The sequence below is a fragment of the Castor canadensis genome, chromosome 8 (genome assembly GCF_047511655.1).
Source record: "Castor canadensis chromosome 8, mCasCan1.hap1v2, whole genome shotgun sequence".
Lineage (NCBI taxonomy): Eukaryota > Metazoa > Chordata > Mammalia > Rodentia > Castoridae > Castor > Castor canadensis.
Window position 1 is genome coordinate 133508209 of NC_133393.1, and position 12461 is coordinate 133520669.

A 12461-nucleotide genomic window follows, 5' to 3' on the forward strand; every position below is an offset into this window, starting at 1 on the left:
AGAGGGGAAGGAGAACATAAGCCCCTGTGTCAAAATGCTTGGCCGCCAGACATCTGGGTATCCTGTGTTGAGCCCTGTAAGCTGAAGGAAAACAAAAGCAGTGCAAACTGTGAGATCTAATACCTTACATTTGCATCAGCTCTGATTTCATAGGGCCCACCAATCTATATGACACGATCAACATTTGCAAACATTTTTTGAGGTAACCAGATCTAGGATGACAAGTACTATACAGTTGAATCAGTTTAATAAAGAAATACACAAAGTATCTTTCTTACCTAGAGTAGAGATTGCTTTAATGAAATGAATGTCAATTTGTTATTTTTCATTATTATTATTATTATTATTATTATTATTTCAGTACTGGGGACTGAACCCAGGACCTTGTGCTTGCCTAGCACTTGAGCTACACCCTCAGCCCTCATCTTCCGTTACTGATTTCCAGGAACCCACAGGGTTTATGCCACTCGTGTTCAAGAAAAGATATTCACAGACACCTACAGATGAATTCCTCTGTTGGTTAATAGGTTTATCAAAATATAGTTATACAATAGGAATTGTTTTCTAAGATACTACTGAACCCCAAATGCACAGTGTAAAAAAAATAGCAATTCACAAATAATAAGCATGTTTGTTATATATAGTTATATATAGTAGTGGACTGGAAATGATTTAAACAATGAGGGTTTCCCTTGCATCTATAAAATGAGAGTAATAGCAGGTCTCTCTATCAAAGGGAACTTTTTTTTAAGGATGAAAAATATGGTCTGTATGCAGTTTTCTGAAAACACATATTTATAATACAACTGTACACATATTTAGACATAATACACATATTTACAGCACCATATGAACAGTCTCGCTGTGCCCCTGGGAAAAGTTATTTAATCCCCATGTTCCCTTGGGATAATTGGGATACCAGTGCCTCACGGGGTGCCTTACGGGGTGGTTGAAAGATGAAATGATATCAACCAAATGCTTAGCACTGTGTATGGCACAGGGTAAGCATATGTTACATGTTAACTAGTATTAGTATTACTATTGCCTTTCCTTTTGTCTATTTGGATAATTTTAGTATTTTGTTTTCCTTATTTTGTTACCAAGAGGTTTTAGGAAGACCTGGAAATGAATTTTTTGTTCAGCAAAGTGGGTCACACCAAATTAGGCCTCTAAAATGGTCTGCAACTTTAGCAAAGATCATGTTTCGAAATGCATTTACAGGAAATTTCACTTAATGTAATAAATACTTCCTCAAAGGGTATAAAGACTTCTCATGGTTTCTCCCTCTTGCTTCACATGGACCTTTCTTTAAATGTTTGGTGTAGTTTGCAGTTATTAAGTGCATTCTGCTATACCATGCTGCCTAGACAAGAGGTGGGGAAGGCTCTGTCCTACCTATTGAATAATTTACACTCTAATTCTCAGCGATACCAATGACCTAAGACTACATGGGATTAAGATGAAAGTCAAGGACAATGAAACACTGTACATGAAGTTCTGTCCTCTAAGGAGGATCAAGAATGACTTCACAAATGAAATAGCATTTAAGATGGGGCCTGAAAGATGAGCAGGATTTTAGTAGGAAAAATGGGAGGATCGATCCTGGGGAATGGGGAGAGGAAATGAACATAACTGGAATCAAGGCGTGGGGCCAGATGCCCTTGACCTGCATGGGTATGCTGCATGAACCTGACTAAGAGCAGTGGGGAATGAGAAATAAGACACACACAGACATACAGACAGAAAACAGAAAACAGAAAGCTGGGATCAGGAGAGCTGCACGTTCTTGGTGGGAAATGTGAGCACCTACCTGAGCCAGAGTGTTTATTTTATTAGGTCAGTACAAGGAAAAGACTGAGGTAAAAATCAAGCTTTAACAATTCTTGATGCAAGATGAAAGGAATGAGGTTTGGTGGGCTAATTTTCCTAAAGCTAATGAAGCTTAATTACAACACATCTGTTCGGGAACCATCAAGGCACGTAGGACATCTTTTCTAAGGTATTGATTAATCTGGCATCAGCGAGTCTCCTAACAGTTCTGGTACTTTATCTAGTTTTGCATCAGGGGGCTGGTATGTGGACACAGCAGGTTGTATTCTTCAAGGAGATGTGAGAACAAAGGTCAAGACACCAGGTACTGGGAAAATTATGGTAGAAGAGGCTGTGCAAACTTCTACATGGAGAGGCTGTGCGAACTCCATTATATCCCAGTCCAGGGCTCATGCCTGGTCCCCAACAGCTCCCCCTACTCTATTTCTTAAAAGCTTCCAATGCATTTCTATGTTTAATCCAAGGAGTCGCCTTTTGATCTTTCAAGTTCTGACTGAAAGTAAGCAAAAACAACAAATCATTAATAATACAATGCCAATGAAATACCAAAAGGAATATTTCAGATTATTAAAAGGGTTAAATCCTTGCAATTCATCTAATACAGTTTTTGCTCGCTGCATGGCTAAAATTTGCTGTCTTACAGCTTGTAGGTTAAGGGAATCATTATTATTTTCCCAAGCTCCCATGACATGTGCTTCAACAAGTTTCCATGGGAAGTCTGTGGCATTGTAGGGTGCTGCAGTAATGCAAATATGTTGGAAGCCTGCACGGCACAGTAAATCTTGATGGAATTTTAGCATTTGAATTTCAACTCCCATAGCCAGCAAAGCAGCTTCTAGAGAATTTAAGCAGATATCAATTTTTTCAGCTACAGCAACTTGTGGTTGAAAGGCATAGCTGACATTTTGTGTCAAGGTATTAACGGAATGAGTATTTTGAATGCTTTGGGAGAGGGCTACTGCAGCAGTAGCCATGGTGGCAATAGCAGCGATGGCTGCCACAATGCCTGCTATCAAGAGCCCTACAAATCTTTTTTGTCTTACTAATAATGATTTTATTTCTTTGACAACCTGTCGTCCTCTATCATGATATCATGGTCCCATGAAATTTGTAGGTACCAAGCTATTGGGGCTTTGTTTTACTATTTACTATAAGCAGGCTGCCATTTATGTAATTGTCCACACATGAGGTTAAATTGCAATTAGAACAAGAAATATCAAAAATAGTTTCATTTCTAGAAATGTTAATTGATCCAGCCAATAAAGCAAAAGAATGTTGAACACAAGCTTGCAAGCCTTTAATAACAGAGCTGCCTGAATGGCTAGTAGCAGTAGCAGCTCCAAGCTGCCATATATCTGATCGAATGGTTCCTCCGTCTGGTCCCACCAGAGGGGTGGTCCAATACCCCATAATATTAGTTTCAGAAGTGCCATTATGAGACCAATACACAAGCTTGTAGTCTGTAACATTAATGCCATTGGAGAAGCAAATAGACATTGTTCCCATGAGGCTCCCTTATGGGGGCGCCAGGGATTGCGTTTGTCATGACAGCAGGGAGTGTAAGGCCAATGTGTAGTATTATATGGCTCAGTGGCATTAAAGCCGAAAAATTCTAGTTTTTTTAATCAAGAAACTGAGTACCATTCCATAACAGAGCACTTTTCCAAATAGGCGTGAGAGGGAGACATAAGGCAAATTCCCCAGACATATGGGTAAAGCAACAGCTTGTCCTGTAAAATTATAATTAGTGAAAGTAGGAACCAGGTGTCCACTGGAGTGACCTCCTAGTAGCTCAGAGTCATTAGCAAAAACTGATATAGGTGGACTTTTCCAGGTAACCGCATGAAGCAGAGGTGGACAAGGCACAAAAGCCCAATGTACTAAGTTTGGGCTTCTGCAGCATTTACCTACTGATTAATGATGGTAATCACAGCTAGCAGAAGAACAGCAGGAGTTTCTTCCTGTCCCCCCCCCCACCCCAATGGCATTCTTGGCCATATCCACCAAGCATTTTATTTGACCTCACTTGAGGGAGTAGATCTCCAGGTTGTTTTACTGTGTTTGTCAAGGTGATGATGTTGCCTCTTGTAGGACTGGTAAGGGCGATTCCTTATCGCTTTCAGTGACAGGATCTCCATCGGTTTGGTTTTCGGTGGGTTTGGCCTCCTCTCCTCCTCCATCAGGTGGAGCTTCTGTATCTGATGGCTGATGGGTTCCATGCATCTTCACAAACTGTGAGGGTTCCCAAATTGGGCTTTCTGCACCTTCAGGAAAAACACAAGCATGGCCTCGGCCCCATAACAAGACCGGGCTAGAGCCTTGCCAGGCCCCAGTCATTACATCTTTCCACAATACCTGTGGCAAATGTTGTTTATTACGATGTTCCCAATATTTTTCAACTGGAGTCAAGCCAGATTCAGAGCAATTTTAAAAATTTAAAGTAAAAAGAGCTTTGTTAATTTGAGTGGCCAGGGAGCTGTCTCCCCCTTCTTGTCTTTGTAATTGAACTTTTAAAGTTTGGTGAGCCCGTTCTACTATAGCTTGGCCTTGTGGATTGTAGGTTATGCCTGTGGTATGAAGAATTGTGTAGGAAGAACAAAAAGCCTTGAAGGCAGTAGATGTATAGGCTGGGCCATTATCAGTTTTAATATGGAGCAGCTTGCCCATCACTGCAAAGGTGGCTAAACAGTGATCTATGACATGGCGTGTCGCTTCTCCTGATCTTGGAGAGGCAAAAACAAAAGCAGAGTAAGTATCAATGACAACATGGACATACGCTGTTGTCCAAAAGATGGAATGTGAGTAACAGCCATCTGCCATAGTGATAGAGGACGAAGACCATGAGGGTTAACTCCCTCACTGGGCACAGACAAATGAGGAGCACATTTTGAACATGACTTAACAATTTGATGAGCTTGTTTTCAGGTGATATGAAAATGTTCACAAAGAGCTCTGGAGTGCTGGCGGAACTGAGAATGACGTTGTATGGCCTGTTTTACTGGTGATGAGGTATCCACCTATAAAATTAATGGAGAAACCAAGGCATCAGCCTGGCAATTGCCCTCTGCCAATGGCCCAGGAAGGCCAGAGTGGGACTGGAGATGGCCCACAAAATAGGGATGTTGGTATTGTTATAATAAAGCCCTTAACTCACAGAAGAGATGGAAAAGCTGTTCATCATTAGCAGGCCCTATATAAGCAGTTTCAATAGTCTTAAGTACACCATAAATATGTACTATCTGTGTACAAACTAAAAGGAACATGAGCAAAGTCCTGACAAGCCAATATAGCTGCCTGAAGCTCAGCATGCTGAGCAGTGGAAAAACCTGTTTGTACAACCTTTTGTCCTTGAAAGGAAAAGTAAGCAGCATTTCCAGAACCTGAAGCATCAGTAAAAATCACAAGAGCCTGATGCATGGGATCCTCTTGGATATTGTGAGGAAATAAAAGCATGTTGAGAATCAAAATTAAGAAGTTTAGAGGAAGGCAAATGTTCTCCAAGCTGTCTTGTAAAGTTTGCCAATGCATTTTGCCACATGGTATCAGTACGCCATAACCAAACCTGTTTTTCCTTGGTAAATGGGACAATAATAAGGGATGGTTCTAGTCCTAGCAGTTGTACAGTGCGACAACATCCCATGGATATTAATTTTTATACCATATTATGGTAAGGAGTGATGACTCTAGCAGGGAAGTGAGGTAAATGTAGCCACTCTAGCACTCCCTGAGTCTGCCAAAGAACTCCTTGGGTAGACTTGTAGTAGGTAAAATAAGAAGTTGTATTGGTTGAGAAAAATCAACACGAGTTCTCTGAGAGTTATGAATAGTTTGTTCAACCTTAGCCAGGGCCATATGACCTTCTGGTGTGAGATATCTAGGAGATGATGGTTGAATGTCTCCCTGTAAAATTTTAAAGAGAGGAGACAGTTCATGGGTGGTAAGTTTTAAGGCAGGATGTAGCCAATTTATATCACCTAATAATTTTTGAAAATCATTTAAAGTGGATAGTCAGTCCCTCACTAAGCTGTCCCAAATATGAAAAGGGAGATTGCTTTTGTACCTTATCAGGAGCTACAATAAAGCCCCATTTTGGCAATTGTTCAAGCACATGAGACAATAGATTTTGAAGAATATCTAAATCAGGGTGGCTAAGTAAAATATCATCCATGTAATGAACAAAATAAGCCTAATTAAAGTTTTGTCTTAAAGGCTCTAAAGCTGAAGCAACAAACTCTTGACACACAGTAGGGCTGTTTGTCATGCCCTGAGGCAAAACCTTCCAATGATAAAGTTTACAAGGAGACTGATGATTAGGCATGGGTACAGAAAAGGCAGACTTTTCTCTATCTTCCTCATGCAATGCAATAGTAAAAAAGCAATCTTTTAAATCAATAATACAAAGATAATTTTGTAGGGGAATGGCGGTGGGTGGGGGAAGCCCAGGTTGTAAAGATCCCATTGGTTGCATAACTTTATTGATAGCTCTTAAATCCTGTAGCAAATGCCATTTGCTTGATTTTTTTCTTAATAACAAAAATAGGTGTATTCCATGGACTATGAGATATTTCTATATGTCCTGCTTGTTATTGCTCCTGAATTAAGGCCTGTGCTGCTGCTAATTTCTCCCCTGTTAGGGGCCACTAATCTACCCATATTGGCTCATTAGTGAGCCAAGTGATTTTAGCAGCTGTGTGGAGTGGGGGGGAGCTATTAATCAGGGTCCCTTCTAAAAATGTGTAGGAGACATCTTGTATCCCAATCCCATATAAGGAGGATGGGGCATAGAAGAGATGGGTTCTTATTCCCTGTTGACTCTTTTCTAGGCCTTTACAAGGATCAAAACCCTGTTGTAACACATATGTGAAACCTTAGCACTGGGGCTATATAAAATAGCTCCCATTTCCTGTAAAACATCTCTTTCCCATAAATTTACTGGCAAATCTCTTAGCACACATGGTAAAAAGGTGCCGGAATGTCCTTCCTCATCATGCCAAGAGATGGCACAAGCACTGTGTAAAGGAGCTGTGGCAGAGCCGACACCTTTTAAATCTGCTGCAGCCTGAACACAAGGCCATGTGGATGGCCAGTGTCCCTCTGCAATTACAGAAACATCTGCTCCAGTATCTAGCAATCCCATAAACCACTTGCCATTTAAAAATAGAGCCATCTCGGGGCGGTCAGAAGTGACTCGTTGTACCCAGTAAGCATGATCGGGGAATGACCAAACCCTTTTTCTCCCTGTGGGGTGTCCGTGAGCACTTTTCCTACCCTTACACTGGGAAAGATTATCAATTGTGCAATCTTACTTGTGGGAGCAATAGCCACAAAAGTCTGAGGAGCTTGAGCAAGAATTTTAAGTTCTCCCATACAATCTTGATCAATAACTCCAGGATGTATTTGCAGACCCTTTAATGTCAAACTACTTTTTCCTAAAGTTAATCCTATTATACCTGCTGGTAATGGCCCATAGACCTTTGTAGGGATTGTCTGAGTTCCCATCTCAGGAGTTAATGTGCTTTGGGTGGAGGGACTGAGATCAAGTCCTGCACTTCCACAGGTGGCACAAAGGAGGTCTGTAATGGTGATCCGATTGGTCCTTTCTGGAGGGTGGTGAGCACCTTTACTGTCTGATGGGGCTGGGGCTGGCCCCATGAGGAGTTTCCCTGCTGCCTTTGCAGTGGTCGCCCTTCTATATCAGATTGTGAGTGACACTCATAAGCCCAGTGACAGCCACGTTTGCAATGAGGACATATTCCTGCTTTTGTCCTTGACCAAAAGATCCAGCAGATGGTGAATTTGCCTTTGTGGCTTTGTGACATTCTTTGGCAAAATGACCTGGTTTTTTACAATTATAACAGACACCTCCTTTTGAAAGGCATAAGGTTTCCTTCAGGGCGGTGGCTAATGCCATTCCCTGAACATAGCCTTCCCCTACATCCGAACAAAGCCGAGTCATGTCTTGTAAGGAAGCCTTTTTCCTATAGGGTCTGCGAGCTTCCTTACAATGTTTGGTAGCATTTTCAAAGGCTAACTGTTGTCTAAGGAGAGTACCCAGTTCAGGGTCCCCAACAGTTCTACCCATATGGTGTAATAGGCAAGTCACAAAGTCTTGAAAAGTTTCTTCAGGACCCTGAATAATTATAGTAATTTCTTGGGTCTTATCTCCTTTAGAGGGTAGCACTTCCTACGCTCTGATGGCAGCGATACCCGTTTGGTCACATGTTAATGGGGGATAATTTAATGGATTTTGCAAGCCTGTATGGTCCCCTTGACCTAGGAGCAGATCTGTAGTAATTGGTATGCCATGAGCAGCATTGCGGGTGGCTTGTTCTTTACATAACTCAGTATAGCTAGTTTTCCATCGTAAATAATCCCCAGGGCCAAGACAAGCTTTAGCAATAGCCATCCAATCGTCAGGAGGGAAAGCAGAGCCATCAGGGATGCTATTTAACAGTTGCTGTGTAAGTGGAGCTGTAGCCCCGTACATGGTACAAGCTTCCTTGAGTTCTTTTAAGGTTTTAAATGGAATCGGTTCATAATGCCTCTGAGACTGCCCTGTAGCTGGATCGGTTTGTTCAAAGTCCTCCCCTGACTTTCCTGCCAGAGCCAACATATGTTATAATGGACTCTTTTTAGAGGATAGAGTTGAAAGTGATTTTTTGAGAGGTTGAGGCAGAGCATCCTGATAATATTCCTCATTATCACTGCCTTTTGACTCAGATCTGTTCTCAGAATCCATGTCAATGAGGAGTGGATTAAGTTTGGAAAAAGGCGGCAGGGGTTCCACCAGAGCCATAGGGGCTGAAGGCAGTGACAGCTGAACTGGTTAAAGCTGTGGTGCCTGCCATTTCCTGATTTTTTTATAGCCTCCTGGTTCGGATTCAGAGGGTCTAATTTTTATTTTATGAATTGGAGTTGGGTCTAAACCGCCCCGAATTTGACTCCACATACCAAAGGTAAAAACTAGCATGTCCTTAGGTCCTTCTGCCGTGTAGCGGTTTCTTAAACGCTCTCCTACCTTTTGCCAGGTTTCTAAATTAACTGTCCCTTCTCTAGGGAACCAGGGACAAGTATCCCAAACAAAATCTAAAACTGTACAAGTTGACGAGACTTAACTTCACTACCTCTAGTTTTAAGCATAGCTTTAAGCATCTGTACATAGGGATCTCTTTTCTTAGATCCAGTTGTCCCATATTTATTACTCCCAACTATATTCAGAATGACTCTCTCCCCTTACCTTATTTTCCTTGTGGACGCATCCTTCAGAGAGTGTTCCCTCGCCTTGTCCAATGAGTTCTCTTGTAGTCAGGCCCCAGGAATGGGCGCCACTTGCCCACAACCTGCGTGGGTATGCTGCATGAACCTGACTAAGAATGGCAGGGAATGAGAAATAAGACACACACAGACATACAGACAGAAAACAGAAAGCTGGGATCAGGAGGGCTGCATGTTCCTGATGGGAAACGTGAGTGCCTACCTAAGCCAGAGTGTTTATTTTATTAGGTCAGTACAAGGAAAAGACTGAGGTAAAAATCAAGCTTTAACAATTCTTTGATTTAAGGTGAAAGGAATGAGGTTTGGTGAGCTAATTTTCCTAAGGCTAGTGAAGCCTAACTATAACACATCTGTTCTGGAACCATCAAGGCACACAGGACACCTTATCTAAGGTTTTGGTTAATGTGGGATCAGGGAGTCTCCTAACAGTTCTGGTACTTTATCTAGTTTTGCATCAGGGGGCTGGTATGTGGACACAGCAGGTTGTATTCTTCAAGGAGATGTGAGAACAAAGGTCAAGACACCAGGTACTGGGAAAATTATGGTAGAAGAGGCTGTGCAAACTTCTACATGGAGAGGCTGTGCAAACTCCATTATATCCCAGTCCAGGGTTCATGCCTGGTTCCCAACAGCCAGAAGCATAGGTGTTTGAGAAAGAGCAATTCCAAAGGTATGAAGTCCTACTACTTAATCCAAAACCCTCCACACACTCTTAAGCAATGCATCTTTCTTTTTCCCTCTAAAGGTTATACCCCTGCTTTGACAGAGATCCTTAGTTGCCTTCCAGTAACTGTATTTCTTTTCATCCTTAGTAGTGAAGCCCTCCATGTTCAACTGGACATATGGCTGCCCACTTCCCATCATTCTTTGCATTTAGGCCGTGCAATTAAATTCTGACCAGTGGAATGTAAGCAGATTGTCAAATATGACTTCTAGGAAGTGTCATTAATGGGGACTTAAAGGAGAAAAAAAAGCTCTTTCTGTATTCTGTCATTCAGATTGTAGACTTGATGAATAGAGCACTAACTGCCTTGTTAGATCATGAGGTTGGAGCCCTGAGATGAGAGTGGTGAAACAGGAAGATAGGAGGAGCCCTGAGTGGAGACAGGACCCCTGAGCTTTGGGACCATGGAACCTGCATGTGGACTGCTCTGGATCTCTTTTATTTGACAGAGAAATAAACTCCTTTGTGACAATGCTGTTTTGTATTTTCTGTCACTTGTGGGGACACCTGGTCCCAGTTGAGTGAGTTTATCAGTTTTGTCCCTAGTACTTTCCATTGTCTGACAGTTTACCACCATTGTATTGTGGAAGGCTTCAGATATCTGAAGAGCGTTAGTTACCAAATAGGCCTTTCTCCTTTCTTGCCTTGTCTGCTAGGGCATGGCTTCTAATTTAATCATCTCACTGCCTTGCTTAACATCTGTCAAGTCTCACTAATGTCCACAGTAGATATGCTGTACCTTTTTTGATTTAAGGTCCATTCTCAAATACTAGAATTCCATATATATATGGACAGAGAGAGAAAGAAAAGAGAGAGAGAGGATTTTTTTTTTTTTTGCAGTGATAGGTTTCAAACCCAGGGCCTTGCCCTCATGCACTGTACCACTGAACTACATACTCAGCCCTAGTCTTTTGAGACAGGGTCTCACTATATAGCTTTGAACTCATGAGCCTCCTGCCTCCACCTCCAGAGTGCAGATTTTTATAAAAAGAAAGCTTTGTAATACTTTTTTTTTGTTTTTGGCAGTACTGGGCTTTGAACTCAGGGTCTTGTGTTTGCTAGGCAACTGCTCTATTACTTGAGCCACACTTCTAGCCATTTATGTTTTAGATTGTTTCTCAGATAGGATCTTGTCTTTTTACTAAGGCCAGTCTTGGACTTCTGTCCTCCTATCTATGTCTCTCCTATAGCTGGGATTACAAGTGTGTTTCATCCCCATCACACCCAGCTTATTTGTTGAGATGGGGTCTTGCTAACTTTTTGCCTGGGTTAACCTTGAGCTGACATTATCCAATCTTTGCCTCTGTTGTAGCTAGGATTACAGGTATGAGCCACTGTATCTGACCTAAATATTTTTAAATAACCTATCATTTACAGTATATCATAATATGTTTGTATGCTTTTCATGAATTTTTAAGCCTGAAAATGAAAGGTAAGTCTCATTTCTTGTTTAAATTCTCTGATGGTAGTGGTTATTTTTGGATTTGATGTTTATCAGAGTTGAAATTTGACATGGAAAACTATAGAAATTCATCTGGATCCCTCACTGTGTAGTCAAGATGGCATCACTATTGGAGCAGAATGATATTCTGCTTTACGTGGTCTGGTCATCCTTTGATGCTAGCTTCTCACAAACTTTGTCTTCTGCCTCTTTCTTGCAGAATTGCATATCCTTCTTTGCACCAAATTACATTATTCAGCTTAATATTCCATGTGACAGACCTCACCCAAGCAATAAACCTAACCTAATTTTGCGTGTTGGTCAATAGCTGTGTTTATGATCACAGAATGACAGAAACACAAGAGTCTTTTCACAGCCATTAGGCCCCTCCTAAAACTTGAGACTAAGACTGCTCTGAAATAAAAGAGTTTACAGATGCTAGCAAGAAAAACAATTTGTTGGGTCCTGTGACAAGTTCCACAGCTCCCACAAGCAAGATTGGCCAGCAGTTGGAAATGTGTCCAATAGATTCCAGGGCCAGAGTATTTTTATAATGAAAGTTTGGGGAAAGAAAGCACACATTGATACACTGAACTTATACTGGCTATAGGTAACGGGAAAATTTTGGGATGGGATACACACTGCTGTATCAGGCCTTTCTGGATGGACCATGATTAAGAGTCTGGAAAAATTACAAGCAAACAGGAGGCAATGTTACCTAGGGCTCAGATCCAGAGATTTTAAGTCAAGGTTGTGGAACAGTCTTTCATTGGTTTAGGACAGTAGGTATTAATTGATTAACTTCCCTTATCTTCCTCCTCCCCCTTCAACCTTGAATTAAATATAGAGCATCTCAGAATTTTTCTCCTATTTCCTTTTAGGAAGATGTCTCTCTGGCAGCATAGAAGACAGATTAAAGGGGGAAGATATATGTAGGGAGATGTTGATAAGAAGAAAGAAAATAAAATTTCAAGTTTGCCTCTCCTACTCCCCTCTTTTCCTTATTGCTTTAGAAGACAAACATAAATATTTTCAGTTTTTAGAGTTGTTCTGATAGTGGTTATAGAAAAATAGAGTAGGAGGAAGGAACAATTCTGAGGTGTGAGATGATGGTGGCTTGGACCAATGGCCAACAGTGACATTCATTGGTAAGATGAAGCAGAGTTGCTAGGGTTTCTGGGCAGATTAGAT